Genomic DNA, 17350 nt, shown 5'->3' with positions numbered 1-17350 from the left:
CTTTAACCTCTTAGCTCATTAGTTGTCCTGTTGGTAAAATTGAGGTAGTATACCTATACTTCCTGCCTCACCAAAATTCGTTAAGGCGTAACAAACCATCTGTCATATGTTTTAAAACATTTTAAAGATCGTTTTTTTTAGAGGATACTTCCACATGCTGTTGTCACCATATATAGATTTCTAGGTAAGGTCCGTTTTTGTTGATATGCTGAGAAAAATGCATATTTAGATTCGAAGTCAAATTATCCAGTGGAATATAAACAGAGAAAACATCAAAGTGTATTTTTAATACTTTGGCATTTTCACATGAGTTCTTGCCAGTCGGTTTCCTTTTTATGGCTATAAGCTGATTTTCCTCCCCTGTTAAGAACAAATGCCCTTTATTTTAATCAGTTTCTACTTGCTGACAGCTTTCTTTTTATATGAATTTCAAGTGCACTATATTATGTGGAGTTCCTGTTTGCCAAACTGTGCCCATGTAAAATCATATTGGTCCTGTCAACTGATAGACATAACTTACAAAAAGGAACTCTGGTTTGGAAAGCTCAAAAGCTAAAAGTTGGCTATCAGTAAGATTCATTTGTTTCCAAATCTGAATTCTGTTTTTGATGAAAGAATTAAGGATATTTCTTTTGAAAAAAAAATTTTGTGGGTACCAAAACATACACTGCATGCTTCATTAATATTCTGCTCCAAAGACTAAAATTCCCGTTGCCATTTGGGAACTGGGAACAGAGCAGGGGAGAAGACTAGATGGCCCTGGACATGGATATCAAGTGGAACAATTAAACCACCTGGAGAACTATAGACATGGAAATGGGACAGGGGGTCTTTGATTGCCAGTTTGCTGATTAAAATCTGGGCTGAGTCAGAAGTGATCTCAAGCCATTAGCATCCTACCCTTGGCCAAGGGCCTACTGAGAATAAAATAAGTATGAAATGGGCTTGTTCAGCTCCCCGGGGCCACAGCTCATTCAGGTATTTCTCAATGCTATACTCATTAATAAAGTCTTTGGAGACAGAAACTTAAGCAAACCGAGTTCTGACCATCCCCTTTAATTCTGAATGGATCAAGTTGGCAGGGTGAACCTTGTCTCTTGCTTCTATTGACAGTCACGTAAATGGAGGGTCCCAGTGTCTAGGCTTGTCAATCCATCACCTACGGTGAGCACCATAAAACAAACAGTGATGTACTTAGCAAGGCTATTGAACTTTGTGAACTAGAATGACAATGTGCTTGCAATTGGAGGGTGAGGTCTGGGGAAAAGGAGTAATAAAGGTCTCATTAATATACCAGATTTGGGTAACAATTGCAGTGAATGTTATGGAGGCAAAGGGAAGAGAACCAGCCTATGATGGAATCTCAGAGGGCTAGAGCTGTTAAGTGGTTGTGAAAGCAAGGCCCATTTTGTGTAGATGCCTACATTGGATTACTTGTGTGTGATATCTACACATCCACATGTGTGTACTATGTAAAGGAAAATACTGTTCTTCTGTGATATGGATATAGTTACAAAAGTGTGACTATACTGAGGCTAATCTACAAGCTATGAACAAAGGTCTCATCCTTTTATGATCTGATCTTATATAAGGCTGTGGAACTACAAAGTTAGTTAACACCATCACTGTCTGAGTTGAGATTTTGGTATTTGGAGGGCTGGTTAGTAGAATGGAAAGAGCTCTGAACACGTTAGCAGAGGACTTTTCTTTTCGACTCAGCTGTCCCACCCAAAAAGCTGTTTGAGGAAGCTTCTTAACCTCTCTGAGCTTCCTCTGCTTGTAGGCAAATCAGGAGATTAGATAGATGATCACTGGTCTCCCTTTCTAAAATTCTGGGCTTCCCAAATAATTGTTATGGTGGCTATGCTCGTGGGAATCTTTACCTTGGTTTTTGCTGAGGTGGTGTAGTTTCTGATAGCCTTTCTTTGTCTCCTCCCTTCCAGGAAATCCTCTCACTTTTTGTTCCTTTGAGTTTTTTAAAAAAGGAAAAAGTGAAGAAAGTGATAAAAAGAAGCAAGAGAGAAGCAGAGCACTGGCCAGGGTGCCAAGCTGGCATTCTGTGCACCCAGCCAGCGCTCTGCCCCGCCGAGCCTGCCTGGCGGTTGACAGGAGCACCTCTCAACCTGGGCGAATGCTGCGCGACACAGTCAGGGAACAGCCTGGGGTTATAGCTTCACCGTATTTGTTAAACAAAAGGAGATAATTAAAGGAGCTATAAAAAAATTCCCTCCAGAGCCTGTATTTGATCTGCACACTGGCTTCGTTTATTAATGGATACAGATTTCTGGTTCAGTTCACCCTGTGCCCGTTGTTGAACAATGATCTGTGTGGTCAGCGTCTGTGACTGCAGTGGTCTGGGGAGCTCAGGGCTGCACACCATGTGAAGTATGGCTCCTCTTCTTGAGAAAGTCAGTCACCTCAGCCGAAGACACGCATCCAGACATTCAGGGCACGAAGGAGAGAGCAAGGGAGGAAGCCAGTGTTGCTGATCTCGCCTAATGTCCCTCTCTTGCCCTCCTTCTTCATGTTCATGTTTTCCTGGTCCATTTTTCCCCCCTTTTTCTTCTCCCCCATTCCCTTAAGTAGAGGTGACACAGATCAATACCTTTGATGGAAAGTAATAATCAGGCCTATTAAGTGACAAAGGTTTACTCTGTAACAGCTGTGCTGGCGGGAGAGGAGAGCTTGTCTGACTAATGAATCATGAAACAATCAGGCAGTAGCCATTTGTGTTTAGATCTGTAAATATGGTGTGGTTCAAGTGCCAGACCATTGCCGGCGCTCCAGCTGGGGGCACAGATGGTCCGCATTCAGAGCAGTGCTAGTGTGAAGAAAGGGTTTTTTCCCTTTCTCTGTCCCACACTGCACCTCTCTGAGCCTCAACTCAGCTGTGTGCAAGAGGAACTTCAGAGAAAGCAAAGAGATTCTTTTCAGGGGAGGAAGCACCTCCAATGTGCATTTCCACGTAGGTTACCAAGTACTGGAGGCTCCCACATCCTCCACCTGGGAGGTGAAAAAGCTAATGGAAAATGCTGCTGTTTTGTATTCCCATAGAAGAATTGATACGTGTGTGACTCTAAATGTCTGTTTGACTTGGCACTGCCAAATGTATTCCTTTATGTTTTTCTTACCCATTACTATACTTGACCTCTTGTTTTGTTCTTAGCTATAAACTGAACAAGTTGAGAGAAAAATATGTATTCCAAGATGAGAAACTCACATTTATATACAAAGCTAAAACTTTTCTGTATAAAATATGCTAATAATTTTTGTTTGGATTCTATTTCTCTTAGTTCTTGAAGTAAGGATCTTCATCTTTGAGAGACTAGCGCACCAAGAGCTGGTCATCCTGACCTCAACCCAACATGATTTTATAGTTTTTTTGTTATTGTTGTTCACCTTAGCCAAGGAAGCTTTATTTTTTACCAGAAATGGATACTGAGCTGCCATTTAAAGAATCAACATTTAAAGTCATTGTTGGTTGAATCATTTATTTATTCATTTAATGAATCCATTTTTTATTAAGTATTTCATTTTGTTTTAATTATTTCTTTTGGTGCCCTAAAACCTTGGGTACTTAGCGGTTTCTGGTGAGTTCCTTGTAGAACTTGCATTACATCATCCTTTCAACCATGGGAAACACGTTCTTCACTATTTTTTCTCACCATTAAAATATGTTGTAAAAAGTGGTCAGTAGGGGCACAATTTGTAAATGTTTAGGAATACTTAGTAAAGACAGATATTTCAAAGTATATTCCGGTATTTACATTTTTCCTATGAATTTGGCCTCTTTTTTGGGAAGCCCATTTTCTTTTGCTTCTCTCTAGATAAGTTAAAGAAATTTTTAGGATAAGCTACAGTTATTGAAGTGAACCCTATCGGTGTTTCTATTGATATGCTAAACTGTAAGTTTGCTTTTGAAATGACAGATATTTATGAAATATTTATGAGAGTACTGAGTTGTGATAAAATAGGTCAAGTGCAATCTCCAAATAGCTCTGCCTAGCTGCCTGGGGCTGGCTGACTCTGTTCCTAAGGATGGTCTGGTATGAAAATGACTTAGATTTGGTCTAAGCTTGCTGGTAATTTCAGTTTGTTATTGAACCAGGAAAGAAGCAGTAAAAAGGGCTCAGTGAGATTAGGGGTATGAGTGTGTGGAAATGGCCCCCAGCGGCCTCTGCATTTCCTCCAGAGTTATGTCCAAGGTTTGGGGTCAAGACTACTTGGTGGAGTCAGGAGCTCAGAAGGGCATGCTCACTGCCATCTCTAATGCTTAGAATGTCAACACTCAAGGATCAGTCTCATTGTTATCTAAGGAAAATCTAGCCATGCCACAGCTACGTGTTTTCACATATGAATTGCTTCTTTATCTATTAGGCTTCTAGCAGGTCTGGCCATGGCTTACCACAAATCCACTCTGGAAAATAATGGTGATGCAACCGTGACTTGCCCATTACAGATTTAGCTTAGCACTTGCCCCCATTATCCCAGACACTTTAAGTACAACACTGTTCCAATACTTGGCAAACTTGAGATAGTGCCTCTGTAGAGACAGCTTTCAGATGTTTTCAGTTGACTAATTGATCTGGCTTCATCAGCAGTACTTAAAAATTTGAGGTCATAAATCTCTGAAAATCTGATGGGAGACATGGACCCTTTTGTTAGAAAAATACTTGCTCTGATGTTTACATACATAAAATTTTACTACACTGTTTTAGAGGTTTCAGGGGTCTCCCAGAGCCCACCCATGGTCCCCAGATCAAGAGCCTCTGCTTCTCTTCTGTGCTTAGCAACCTGATCAGTCAAGCCCAATCTTGGGATTAGGTCTTTCGGCTCCATCTCAAACTCGTCATCATCTTGTTCTCTGTAGTACCTGACTCCCAATTTTATTCTTACCCCTCTAATTTCTTCTAATCAACTCTTTCTTTTCTTTTCTTTTTTTTTTAAAGACTAGCACCTGAGCTAACAAACTGTTGCCAATCTTCTTTTTTTTCCCCTGCTTTTTCTCCCCAAATCCCCCAAGTGCATAGTTGTATATTTTAGTGGTGGGTCCTTCTAGTTGTGGCATGTGGGATGCTGCCTCAACGTGGCTTAATGAGTAGTGCTAGTCCGCGCCCAGGATCCGAACCGGCGAAACCCTGGGCTGCCAAGGTGGAGCGTGCAAACTTAACCACTGGGCCACGGGGCTGGCCCCCAACTCTTTATTTTCTAATTTCAGTTTTTGCTTTAATTCATTATCATAAATGACCATCCCATTCCTCTCTCTCTGCTAATCGTATAATTGTTTCTCCAGATTTGTTTTGCCTTTATTTTTTTACTTTTCTGTTCTTTTTCTATGTTTCCATTATAAAATAATTTTTGTTGGGGCTGGCCCCGTGGCCGAGTGGTTAAGTTCGCGCGCTCCGCTGCAGGCGGCCCAGTGTTTCGTCGGTTCGAATCCTGGGCGTGGACATGGCACTGCTCGTCAGACCACGCTGAGGCAGCGTCCCACATGCCACAACTAGAGGAACCCACAACGAAGAATACACAACTATGTACCGGGGGGCTTTGGGGAGAAAAAGGAAAAAAAAATAAAATCTTTAAAAAAAAAAAAAAAAAGATTGTAACTCTAAAAAAAAAAAAAAAAAAAAAAAAAAAAATAAAATAATTTTTGTTATGCATGGCACATGCTAGGTACTTAAACTAATAACAATAATAATAGTAGTATAGCAATAGTATTATAGTAGTAATAATATAGTAATCATAATAATATATAGTAATATAATATATAATAATTATAATTGTGTGGTTATATTTATAAATATAATAATAATATAATAAGAATAATAATAGTAATAATATTAGTTAATTATTATTGAGAACTTGCTAGGCATTTTACTACATACTTTCTAACTGTTATTGCTAATCTTCACAGCAACCCTGAAAGACAGATTATATCGCTCTGTATTGATAAGGAACCTGAGGATTCTAGAGATTAAGAATTTGGGCTTTTTTTCCCCTTAAATAGATTTTCTGTTTTTTTCTTAAATAAGTGTTTTTTAAATAGGAAATGTTATCTCACTCCTGAAATGCAAAACAAAAATAACCAATTTAATTGTCAAGAGATAACTGTAAAAATAAATATATAATACATAAATGTTTTTAAGAATCTGCATACCACCAAAAATCACCTACTGCACACTGTGTGACATAACATTTCCCTTGTATACTCTTTTCTTAAATTAGTGCTGGTTTTCTTTTCTGTCCTTTCCTTCTCTTCCCCTTTCTTGCTTCTTTCTTCCCCTCTTAGTTATGCCTCTCCTCCTACTTCTACCTCCCATCAGCTTGTCTCTCTGAGGACTTTGAGTCCATCTTTCTCAAATGGAACATCTGACCTAGCCTTTCACCCTGAATCATCAGACTCCCGTAGGTCAAGAAACCCAACACATATTCCTTGTCCACAGAGTCTCTCCAGCACAAATATTAGCATTGGAAAAGCACTGTTCACACTGTTCTTGCTCCAGCTCCAGGCAGATGGGGGAGGTTGGTTCTTTCTGATACACAGGCAGCCTCCAGGTATGGGGGCTCCTGCTACCTGAGGTATTGGACTCGTTGGCTTGAGGGCCAGGATGTCAGACAAATCCCAATGGCCTCCTCTCCCAGATCTGTCAACATTCCCGGCCTCTGTCCTCAGCCCTCCTGTCTCCTCAGTGTACCCTTTGTCCTGAGGTGGTCTCAGGCAGTCCCATGACTGTAAATTAATTTGTAAGTGTGCTGTCTGTCAAACTTACATTTCTGACCTGGACCTCTCCCTCTGTGTCCTCTTGCACCATTTCTCTCATGCTGCAGAATGGTTTTTCTAAAAGTTCTAAAGTTTTTCTATCACTTGCTGCTTAAAGGCATCCAGTGAGTTCTCTTTCTACTAGTAAACAATCCAAGCTCATTAACACATAGGGCACACGGGTCCCTGTGTGTTCTGGTCCTGCCTACCTCCCTGATATCATCTCCCTCTAGAAGCTGCAGCTACACTGACTTTCTTTCTGTGCTTGGAACATACCCAGTTCAGTTCCCCCTCAGGGACTTTATACTTGCTGTACCTTTTCCTTGGGAGGTTCTTTTCCCAGATGTCCCCATAACTGCTTTCTTCTTATCATTCAGATCTCACCTGAAATGTCACCTCTTCTACCCTATGGAAGTCCACCCAGCCCTAGTCATTACTTTTTTGTCTTCATTGCACTTATCAAAACTCAGAATTCTTTCTTTATTGGTGCACATATTTATTGTCAGCTTCCTCCACTTGGAATGCAAACTACTTGAGAGCGGAGTCTGCTTGTCTTCCTCCCTACAGAAGTCTTGGAGCCTAGAACAGAACCTAGTAATGAGAGTCTCTCAATGAATATTATTTGACAGTCTGATTCTTCCAAAAATCCTTTAGTTTCTTTGTCACAGAGCTGACTGTGAAGTGTTTAATATAATACTGTATTTCAGGAATATACCAATGGCCTTACCATTCCAAGATGCTTTCAGCTGACACCTGGTAGAGAGGCATAGTGAGGAACAGCCTGATCCACTCAGTAAGAATCCAGACATTGGCCCCATAAAACCTGGATCTGCTCTTGCTTGATGGTAAGTATTTAAGAAACTGTCAGAAGCTGCCTCGGGGTTAAAGGATAAAAGTGTGGCTGATAACTTGGGATTGGGAGTTGGTGGTAGAGAAAGGTGTTGGGTGAGCTGAATTCTCTTTTGGCCCTTTCTCTTTTGGAATACACTGAGGAATTTTTCTAAAGATTATTCTGGAGGTTGGAATCTATTAAGCCCATTTCTGTACTATTTTAAAATTGTACTTTGTTTATATATTAACCTTGACTACCTGGTTCTAGTTTTTAGCTTATGTCTAGTAAAATCCTTCAGTTAGTGATATTCCTCTCTTTTATTTATTCTTTCTCCTGTGCTCACTTTTATTTTCCAGTTATTTGAAGCATTCATCAAGAAAACATCACTTCACGTAGGAAAGAGAACCAGTGTTCAAGTCCCAGACCTGAAGTTTACTATCCTTTTTGCCTTGGATTGAACTGAGTCTCAGTTTCTCATCTGTCAAATGGGGAAATCTTATAAGATTATGACTTCCCCTCCAGGTGAGTGGTATCTGAGTGGCTTTGGATAGTTGGCATATGGTTGAGGGAAGCTAAGTTGGGGGTATATTTGTTTGGATTTCGTGGGATGTGGTATGTGGTTTACAGTCATTTGTGAGGGTGAATTATTGCTGGATGTCTTAGTGTAGAAACTTCTTCCAGTGCTGGGTTGTGTTAGCCCTCGTTATGCCATGAAAGAATAGGGCCAGAGGCTGTGTTCTGTGGTGCCCATCACTGGCATATGTGGGGAGTGGAGGAGAAACAGATTTGAGATGTATGGAGTCAGAAGCTAGTCAGGATAATTCTTCTAGATTCTGTGATGTTTGTGGTGTTCGTCAGCTTTGTGAATTTTATAATTTGCTTTGATTTCTTTTCTGATTTAAATCAATATTCACTTTCATACCTAAGTTTTATTCATAATTTTGTATTTTTTTCTTAAAGAGGGCCTTCCTAAATTATATAAGCTTCAGGCCCCATAAACCTGGATCTACTGCTTGATGTTAAGAATTTTTAAGGCACTCAGACCTTTGTTGAGTTAAAACTTGCTTCACTAAAACCAGTCTCAGGTATGGAGGAAACAGAATCATATGGAGCCCCTAGAGCACTATAATTCCATGAATTTTGTGCTCTTGGTAGAAGAGGTTCTCAGTTTTCTAAAACTGTTATTATTTTGTAACTGAAGAAGAAAGTGTTTGGCAGAGCAGGTTCTGTCTGTGCAGCTTCAGGGCAAAAGCAATAGGATACAAGGGTTCCTGCCATTGGAATCAGTTAGGAATCTCGTATGTGTATTTGGCGTCTGTCTAACTCTAGTCTTGAATCTAGACCTTCTCTTACTCCTACCGGGACTGCAATTGGGCTTAAAGGCAGCATTCAAGATAGGGAGATGAGACCTGGAGTCCACAGAACTGTTCATTGCAACTATCTTTACCACCCACAACAGTCCTAATCTCCCTTCTCTACTTTATTATTTTTTTCAAGGTACTTATTACCGTATAATCTATTAAATATTTTATTGTTTAGTGTCTATTTCCCCACTGGATTGTAATTCAGTGATGATAGTGATATTTTATTTTTTTTATTCGCTGCTGTATCCTCAGTGCCTACAAGAATGCCTGACATGTAGTAGATGTTTTAAAAAATTGATAGAATGAATGAATGCTAATATTAGTAGATGGAGTATGGCGAGATGACATTCTATTTCCTTTTAAAGAAGATACCTTTATACTTCTTTTCTCCACTTGCATAGGTTAAGTCAAGGTCCAGAGTAAAAGGCATATACTCCTCACGTCTCACATCAAAGCAAGATCCATAACTCTTTTTAAGCTCTGTCTCTGCACTCCATCCCACCATTGACTAATAAAGTGATGGTGTATTTGGATTGGATCATTCAAGGTGAGGATTAGATTGCCTCTTCAGATCTTCCTTCTTTTTTATTTAAAAATTATTTTATTTTATTGTGTTTTTATTATAAAAGAATACATGATCATCATTTGAAAAACCAATAATTTACAATTATGTAACATAGCTTACCTCTTCTGACTGTATTTCTGTAAAAATGGCCACTGTTGTTCTATAGCCTTCTTAGATCTCTTTTCTTCTTCTTATAAACTGTCAACTCTTTTACTAAACATTCACATCGAACAGAGAAAGGCTTGCTTTGGGGAAATGCAATAAGTCAATAAAAGACATGATCCTTACCTTGGGAAATCTAAAACTTAAACATGGAGATAGGATAAATATATGAAAAAGACAATACTTCTGAAGAAATATACAGGCAATGAGTAATTAATTCCATGAAAATGAGAAACATAAGTGCTAGAAGGCAGAGAGCAATAGAGAAACTGTGGCCAAATGAGATGGATGGAAGGAGAATACCTACTGGCCCACGTAACGTCAAGATGGAAATAAGCAATTCTCTATCTTTTTATAGTGCTTTTCTCCCCAAATGGTTATAATCAAGTATACTTAAAGGGTATTCTTCATGTGTATTATGTATATATTTTTTAAATTATATATTATCTCATATATATAACTAATTCATATATGTACCTATTCTATAAAATTACATATGTAATATGTATAAATATATATAATTTTAAAAAATATAAAAATATATATTATATATAATTTTAAAAACATAAAAATTATGTATTACATATATAATTTAAAAAAATAGCTTATTCCTCCTTAAAGAAATGGCCACCATTGCTTTAAACTGTCAAATCGCTGAAATAACTATGCATTTTTGTGACACTGATGAATACACTGTTATTAGTTTGCATGTAAAAGGTGAATGAAATTCAGTCCTTTCGTATGCAACCAGGAAAGAAAAAATAAATCCTTTTGGGTGGCATGGATAAGGGTTTACTTGCGTGTAGTTATAAATTATAATTTAAATTTGACTTCTGAATTTGTCAAGCCTTTTGACCTGTATTCAGAACACTTTGAGAGAGCTCATGCCAGCAAGTTACAATACTGTATTTATCAGCAGCCACCTGCAGAGCTTTAGTCTCCAGCTGCTACTTTTTTTTCAGTCCATTGGCACTTTTTATCTAAAATGGCTGTAGACCAAATAGCGTTGACTAAGAAAAGAAAGCAAAAGGGTAACGTTTCCCTAAAACCATTATTTTATTGGGACAAAAGAGCAAAGTTTTCTGAATCAACCTTAAGAAGTACAGATATTGAACATGTTAACAATACTAGTGTTCTTCCAAAAAACCACATTACACCCCACCTCACTGGGTCTATTGAATGGAATGTCGTGCAAAATAAAAGGAAATAAAGAAGGCCAAACTGCTTCTTCTAACAAGGTGCCATCAATAATGCCCACATGGGCGATCGTTCCCTGATTTAAGACCTTGTCTCCTTCATGCATCCACTTAAAGCTCTTTGGATGGGGGAAAACACACCCTGCCCCAAACAGAATGTTAGATTAAGAAAGATTCATCTCATTCTGCTGCCCTGTTCCTTATCTGGGCAGTTTCTCTGGGCTCTCTCTTGGGTATCATTCGTTCTCTTGGTCATTTGCAGTATTGAATTGCTGGCAGATATTTGTACTCCTAAACTTAGACCCTGCACATGTGTACTTACATATAATAGGAACTATGTTCTAATTTTTAAATAGGAAAAATTTTGCTTTTTGAAGGTGTCTTCTTAGGAAGAGCAATCAGAGAGGAACACAGCTGGCTTTGGAAAATGGAGTTTCTACTGAAAGTTTCCTGCTATTATCTTGACAATCTTATTATTATCAAAGCATTTGAATATTAGGTATGACAATGAACACTCACTGCAGGGAGGAGAGGAGCAAGGCCATCAGTGGGAGGGGGCCACTAACAGTTGTGCCCCCTGATGCAGCTATAATAATTTAATATTCTCATACTGGGAGGCACCATTGTGCTTGGCCTGTATTGAGCTCCTCGAGATGTTGTTTCCCTTTAGCCAAACCATCGGGTTGTCCCTTGAACAGCCTGTAAGACTTCAAAAAAGGATCATGCTGATAATGGCCTAAGGGCAGGAGTTTTGTTTTGCCTGGGAGTCAGTAATTTAACTATTACACTGAGGGAGGCTTCTGGGTTTTGAACAGAATTTATTTCAAGGTTGTATTAAACTTCTTAGTAGATCAATAGTTTTTCTTCTTATTGACTACTTGTCTCTTCCTGAAAAATAGGAAAGACACATGCACTAAATGATAGCGACTAGATATATTGGAGTTGCCACATGCTGATACCCCATTCTGTTTGTTTTGTACTTTGTGGCTAGATACTATTTTTTTTTGCAGTAGATTTAACTCTTTCATCTAAATTTCTGTGCAATATCAGGTAGGATTTGAAGCTGTCATATGAAAGATGCTAAAGGGAAGAGGCAGATTATTCTTTCATGTAATTCCTGTTTTTGTCTTTTTCCTGGTACCAGTGCAGAGGATAACCTCCCTGAAGTGTTTAAGGCGTTATGATTTGAAAACAGATTCATGAGCCCAGCTATATTTTGTCAGAGAATGGTACAGAACATGCTATACGGAGGATTTGTCTCAGTCTGTATCATGTGAAGGATTTTGTTATATTTTTACATCATAACATCGTACTATAACAAACATTCGGAGAATATTTGTTACAATGAACTCCAGGGTATTTTTGAGAGAGAAAAGGGAAAAAAAGGTGAATGCACTTTCTTCTTTGTAAAACTGATTTAGACCGGGAAATGAGGGTTTATCCAAGGTTATGGATGTAGCAGAGTGTAGTGTTAAATTAGGCTGACCTGACCACCATGTGGTTTTTGATTATCATGGGTTGTCTCCAAGACATACTTTAAAAAAGAACAAGAAATATTAGTAGAGCTGTTAAGCATTTGGTCCTTTGTTTTTATTCATTTTGATCCAAACAGTGGGAAGCTCTCACAGAAAATGCCTGGCTTAAAATACCACATCACCATGGGAAAGTGGGTATTTCAGTTACTTATTTTTTTAACTGCTGAATATATTTTAGGAATTTGAAGGCTTTACCTGTTGATAAAGAGATGGTTTTCTTTTGACCATATCTCACACCAGAGTTTAAGCAATGTGAGCTCATTAAGAAATGCCAGGCTTGTGGTTTGAAATGTCCCTTTGAGATTCCCATGACCACAGAGGTCTTGTCCCTTGTTTTGGAGTCTGGTGACCTCAGGCATGAAGGTCAGAGGGCATCGTGGTATTCTTTGCACTTCTATTGTTTGCATTTGTACTCGGGATGGTAAAAAAAGAGTTATCATTACCAACCTTCATCTCTAACTCGGGTTGATAGAGCAATTGAATGTGAATTATTATTATTGGTATATTTATGCTGAGTCCCCATGGAGAACAAAGGCTCTTTAGGAAATGGGTCCTGACCATTAATATGACCATTATCGTGATAGCAAAGAATGCAATTTAGGTTAAGGAGCAGACCATCAAGGTTAACACCCTACTCATTCTTTGTACGTTTGTGTGTGTGTGTATAAAGTGCTACACAAGCAAACAGCTGAAGGAGAGCATGAGGGAAATTCTCCATTTTCAGTAAGAGCTGTAATTGCTGAAGTAGACATGTATCTAGATGTCTGCATCTCTCCGTGAACACCCAAAGATATCTAATTATCAGTTTTTAAAATGAGATATGAATAGACACATTTTTTTAAAGGCACAGAGTTCCAAACTTGGGTCCTAGGAAAACAAGAAAGAAGCAAAACAAAACAGATGCAGAAAGACATTAACAATTGAATTAATTCAGGCTCAAGATGAATTAAAAATTGTAGTAGAGAATTTTATTAGGAGAAAATGTAAGATAAAATTGCCATTAGTTACATTTGCTAAGTCTTTGGTGGTAAGTATATTAAAATTGTCATCTAATGATTGATGCTAAAGATGTATAGCAGGGCCATTGGTTTCTCCTGAGAAGCTCACATTTTCCTTAAAGTCTCACTTGGCAAGCATCGTCTTATTTTACAGTGCTAACTTGGAACAGACGTTACAGGTAGAGGAGGCAGAATGGCATAGTTGTCAGGGGCATGGACTTGAGCTGACTGCCCTGGACTCAATCCCAGCTCCACCAATAGTTGCATCACTGAGAACAAGTTATACCTCCCTGTGCCTCAGTTTCCATATTTGTAAAATAAGGTTATTAGAAAGATTAAATAAGTTAGTACATATAGTGTGTTGCTGTGCACAACACATAGTAAATTGTTTTAGCTCTCTGTGCCTCAGTTTCCTATTTTAAGGATAGTGATCATACTTCTTCCATAGAGTTCTTGTTAGTATTTAATGAATTAATATTGTATAGGTAAGGTGCTTAGAACAGTGCCTGGCACTCTGTCAATTTTAGGCATTATTATTATTCTACAGAATAAAGATCAGATCTTCTGGACTCTAATTCAGTTCTTTTATAAAACATACACAGCTAATTTCATGAGGAAGATTGTTCTCTTCATATACAATTCTTTTTTTGGGGGGGAGATTAGTTAGCCCTGAGCTAACATCTGCTGCCAATCCTCTTCTTTTTTGCTGAGGAAGACTGGCCCTGAGCTAACATCTGTGCCCATCTTCCTCTACTTTATATGTGGGATGCCTGCCACAGCATGGCTTGACGAGCTGTGTGTAGATCTGCACCTGGGATCTGAACTGGCAAACGCCAGGCAGCTGAAGTGGAACGTGCAAACTTAACTGCTGTGCCACTGGACCAGCCCTCATATACGATTCTTAAGAGTAATTGAAAGTCCTCGTCAGAAATTCTGGCACATGATCACACTTGTATCTGAATATTTTACAATCCTATGTTAGAAATCACATAAAGGTAGGAAGAGATTAATTTTCATGAAAACAATAATGAATCTCTTTAGAGACCTATTCCCAACTGATTTTATCTTACTTTTTTATTCAGAAAAAAATATTTGAGTTCTCGAAAATGTCCATATTATTTTAAAAGTGGATTTTAAGGGCTCTCTTCCTATCTCCAGAAAATGTCCTTCTTGAGAAAAGTTTGTCACTTTGAGGAGTGACTGGCATTGATTCCAGATTAAATTTTGAGTATATTCTGGTGCCCCTGTTGACAAGCAAGGATCTGAAGCCCATGCAGTCGTTAGTTTTGTTTTGGCATGGAAATGCCCAATGAAGTCTTTAGAATTTGGACTTTATAAATAACTTGTAATAATTTTCATTCGTTTGTTCAACAAACAACATTAGGATGCCTATGTGTCTGGCACTGGGCTAGGTTGGATACCTTAAAAAGAACATTTTTTTTTTAACTAGTCTATATGACCCTGCCTCAGTGTTTTCTGTACTGTGGGTTGTGATCTATTAATAGGGTGTAAGATAAATTTAACGGATTATGACTAGAATTTTTTAAAATTAATTAATTACTTTTTTATTGTTGGTAAGAACACTTAACATGAGATTTACCCTCAACATATTTTTAAATGCATAATATAGTATTAGCTATAGGCACAATACTGTACAGCAAATCTTTGGAACTTATTCATCTTGTATAAGTGAAACTTTATACCTGTTGAGTAACTCCCATTTCTCTTTCCCCTGACCCCTGGAAACCATCTTCTATGCTTTCTTTCTATGAGTTTGACTTTCTTTCTTTCTTTTTTTGGTGAGGAAGGTTGGCCCTGAGCTAGCATCTGTTGCCTATCTTCCTCTTTTTGCTTGAGGAAGATTGTTGCTGAGCTAACATCTGTGCCAGTCTTCCTCTATTTTGTATGTGAGACCCCACCTCAGCATGGCTTGATGAGCAGTGTGTAGGTCTGCACCTGGGACCTGAACCTGTGAACCCTGGGCCACCAAAGCAAAGCACGAACTTAACCACTATGCCATTGGGCCCACTCCTTGACTATTTCTTTTTTATTGGGATAACATTGGTTTATAACATTATATAAATTTCAGGTGTACATTATTATACTTTGACTTCTGTATAGACTACATTGTGTTCACCACCAGTCTTTTCAAAAAATGAAGTAGAATTGAAAATAGTACTGCACATAATACTATTTCTTGAAACTTTTTAAATATCTCTATTTCAGTATGTATCTCTAAGGCACATATATATGTCACTATATAAAATGTACTATTTTCGATCATTATCCAAAAAGTTTGAAAATCCCTGCACTCGGTAATAATCTGCCTCCCTCGGTACTCCCCTCACCTTCTCGTGTGTTCACTCTGCTCCACGCTGGCCCCTTTGCTTTACCTGTAGCTTGCCAAGCACATTTCCCACTCAGGATCTTTGCTTTTGTGATCAGCTCCACTTTGAAAGCAATTCTCTCAAATATATTCCTGTAGGTCTCTGCTCAATTATCGTGTTCTGACCTCTCCGTGTGAAATAGCTCACCACACTCTCCATTCCCTCACCTCGCATTGCTATCCTCTTTATCCAGCCTTACTTTATTTCTAGAGACTAGAGCTTAAACAGTTTCTGACATGTTCTCGCCGCCTGGCAGCATTTGTTGTTGTTGTTCTTTTTTTTCTTTCTCTTTTTCGAGGAAGATTAGCCCTGAGCTAACATCTGTTGGCCATCCTCCTCTTTTTGCTGAGGAAGCCTGGCCCTGAGCTAACATCCATGCCCATCTTCCTCTACTTTATATGTGGGACGCCTGCCACAGCATTGTGTGCCAAGTGCTGTCATGTCCACACCCGGGATCGGAACTGGCGAACCCCGGGCTGCCGAGAAGCAGAACGCGCGCACTTAACCACTGCGCCACTGGGCTGGCCCCTGTTGTCATTCTTATAGCTGTTTGTTTCCTGTCTTTCTCTCTGTGTCAAAATGAATGCACCATGAGTTCGGGGACTTAGTTCTGTTCACCACTGGACCACTGGCACCTAGAACAGTGCCTAGCGTGTGGTAAATTCTAAAAAAAATTTGTCAAATAACTAAAAGAAAGAACAAATAGATAATGGGATTAAAGTGTCATATTGGTTCTTTATTGCATATAAATGATATTGGAAGGACTGCTAATTTAAGTTCCTTACACAGCCCCCAAAGATTTGGACTTTCCCCAGGTTTCCAGTTTCACCAATGGCCTTTTCTTTCCCTTTGTTGGGCCCCACGTTTACAATTGCTGTGCTCTGGCAACTTGGAGATCCCAGTGGTGCTATCAATACACAAAACTCTATCACACGTCTCCGCCTTTGCTCATGCTCTTCCCTCTGTGACACCCTTCCCCTCATTCTTGCTTCTTCACCTGGATAACTGGGCTGGCCCTTCAAGATTCTGTTTGCACCTTATCTTTCTTTAGAAGTCCTCCAGGATCTTTCTAGCTGGGGAAGATGCTACTTCTCTGAGCTTTAATATCACTCTGTGAATTTTAAATGTCTATTTTTGTTACTTGCTTATTAGCTACTTGAAAGCAGAAATGAGTGATTCATATTTTTATATTCCTCTAATCCCCTATAGTGCCTGGCATGCAATAGGAGCTCAATAAATGTTTATTTAACTGAAAAGAAATATGTTTGAAATGTCAAACAGTTTATTTCTTAATTTATCTGAACTGTATTTCCTTGAAATTGACAACCAACCTTTGTTTGGCAAGTTTGATAAGATCCTTAATCCACTAACAAAGGCAAATATATTCATATCTATTTTGTTGCTTTTCATTCCTTAAAAGCAAACATTTCTTAACAATTCCCTTGAGTGAGAGGAAAGGTTAAGTGGCCTGGATGAAGGAAAGATGGAAAGGTACGGATGCAAACTGCACCCTTCATCATGTTTTTCTGTCACATATCTCAACTATCTGGA

General features: G+C 38.7%; 1 long non-coding RNA gene across 3 annotated transcripts in view; it reads left to right on the top strand.

Moving 5' to 3' along the window:
* LOC139082292 (uncharacterized) overlaps positions 1–17350 on the top strand; it is a 312080-nt gene that overhangs the window by 99401 nt on the left and 195329 nt on the right. For 2 of the 3 annotated variants that reach the window (XR_011538145.1, XR_011538143.1), the window contains 3 exons: positions 7468–7605; positions 7949–8114; positions 9358–9503. This is a non-coding gene — a long non-coding RNA (uncharacterized lncRNA). Of the gene's footprint in view, positions 1–7467; positions 7606–7948; positions 8115–8933; positions 9090–9357; positions 9504–17350 lie in introns of all 3 variants that reach the window. The other variant, XR_011538144.1, reaches the window with a different exon arrangement.

Source organism: Equus przewalskii, chromosome 3 (genome assembly GCF_037783145.1).
Source record: "Equus przewalskii isolate Varuska chromosome 3, EquPr2, whole genome shotgun sequence".
NCBI classification, from domain to species: Eukaryota; Metazoa; Chordata; class Mammalia; order Perissodactyla; family Equidae; genus Equus; species Equus przewalskii.
The sequence above is the reverse complement of the archived record's forward strand: the minus strand, read 5'-3'. Positions and strand labels throughout refer to the sequence as shown.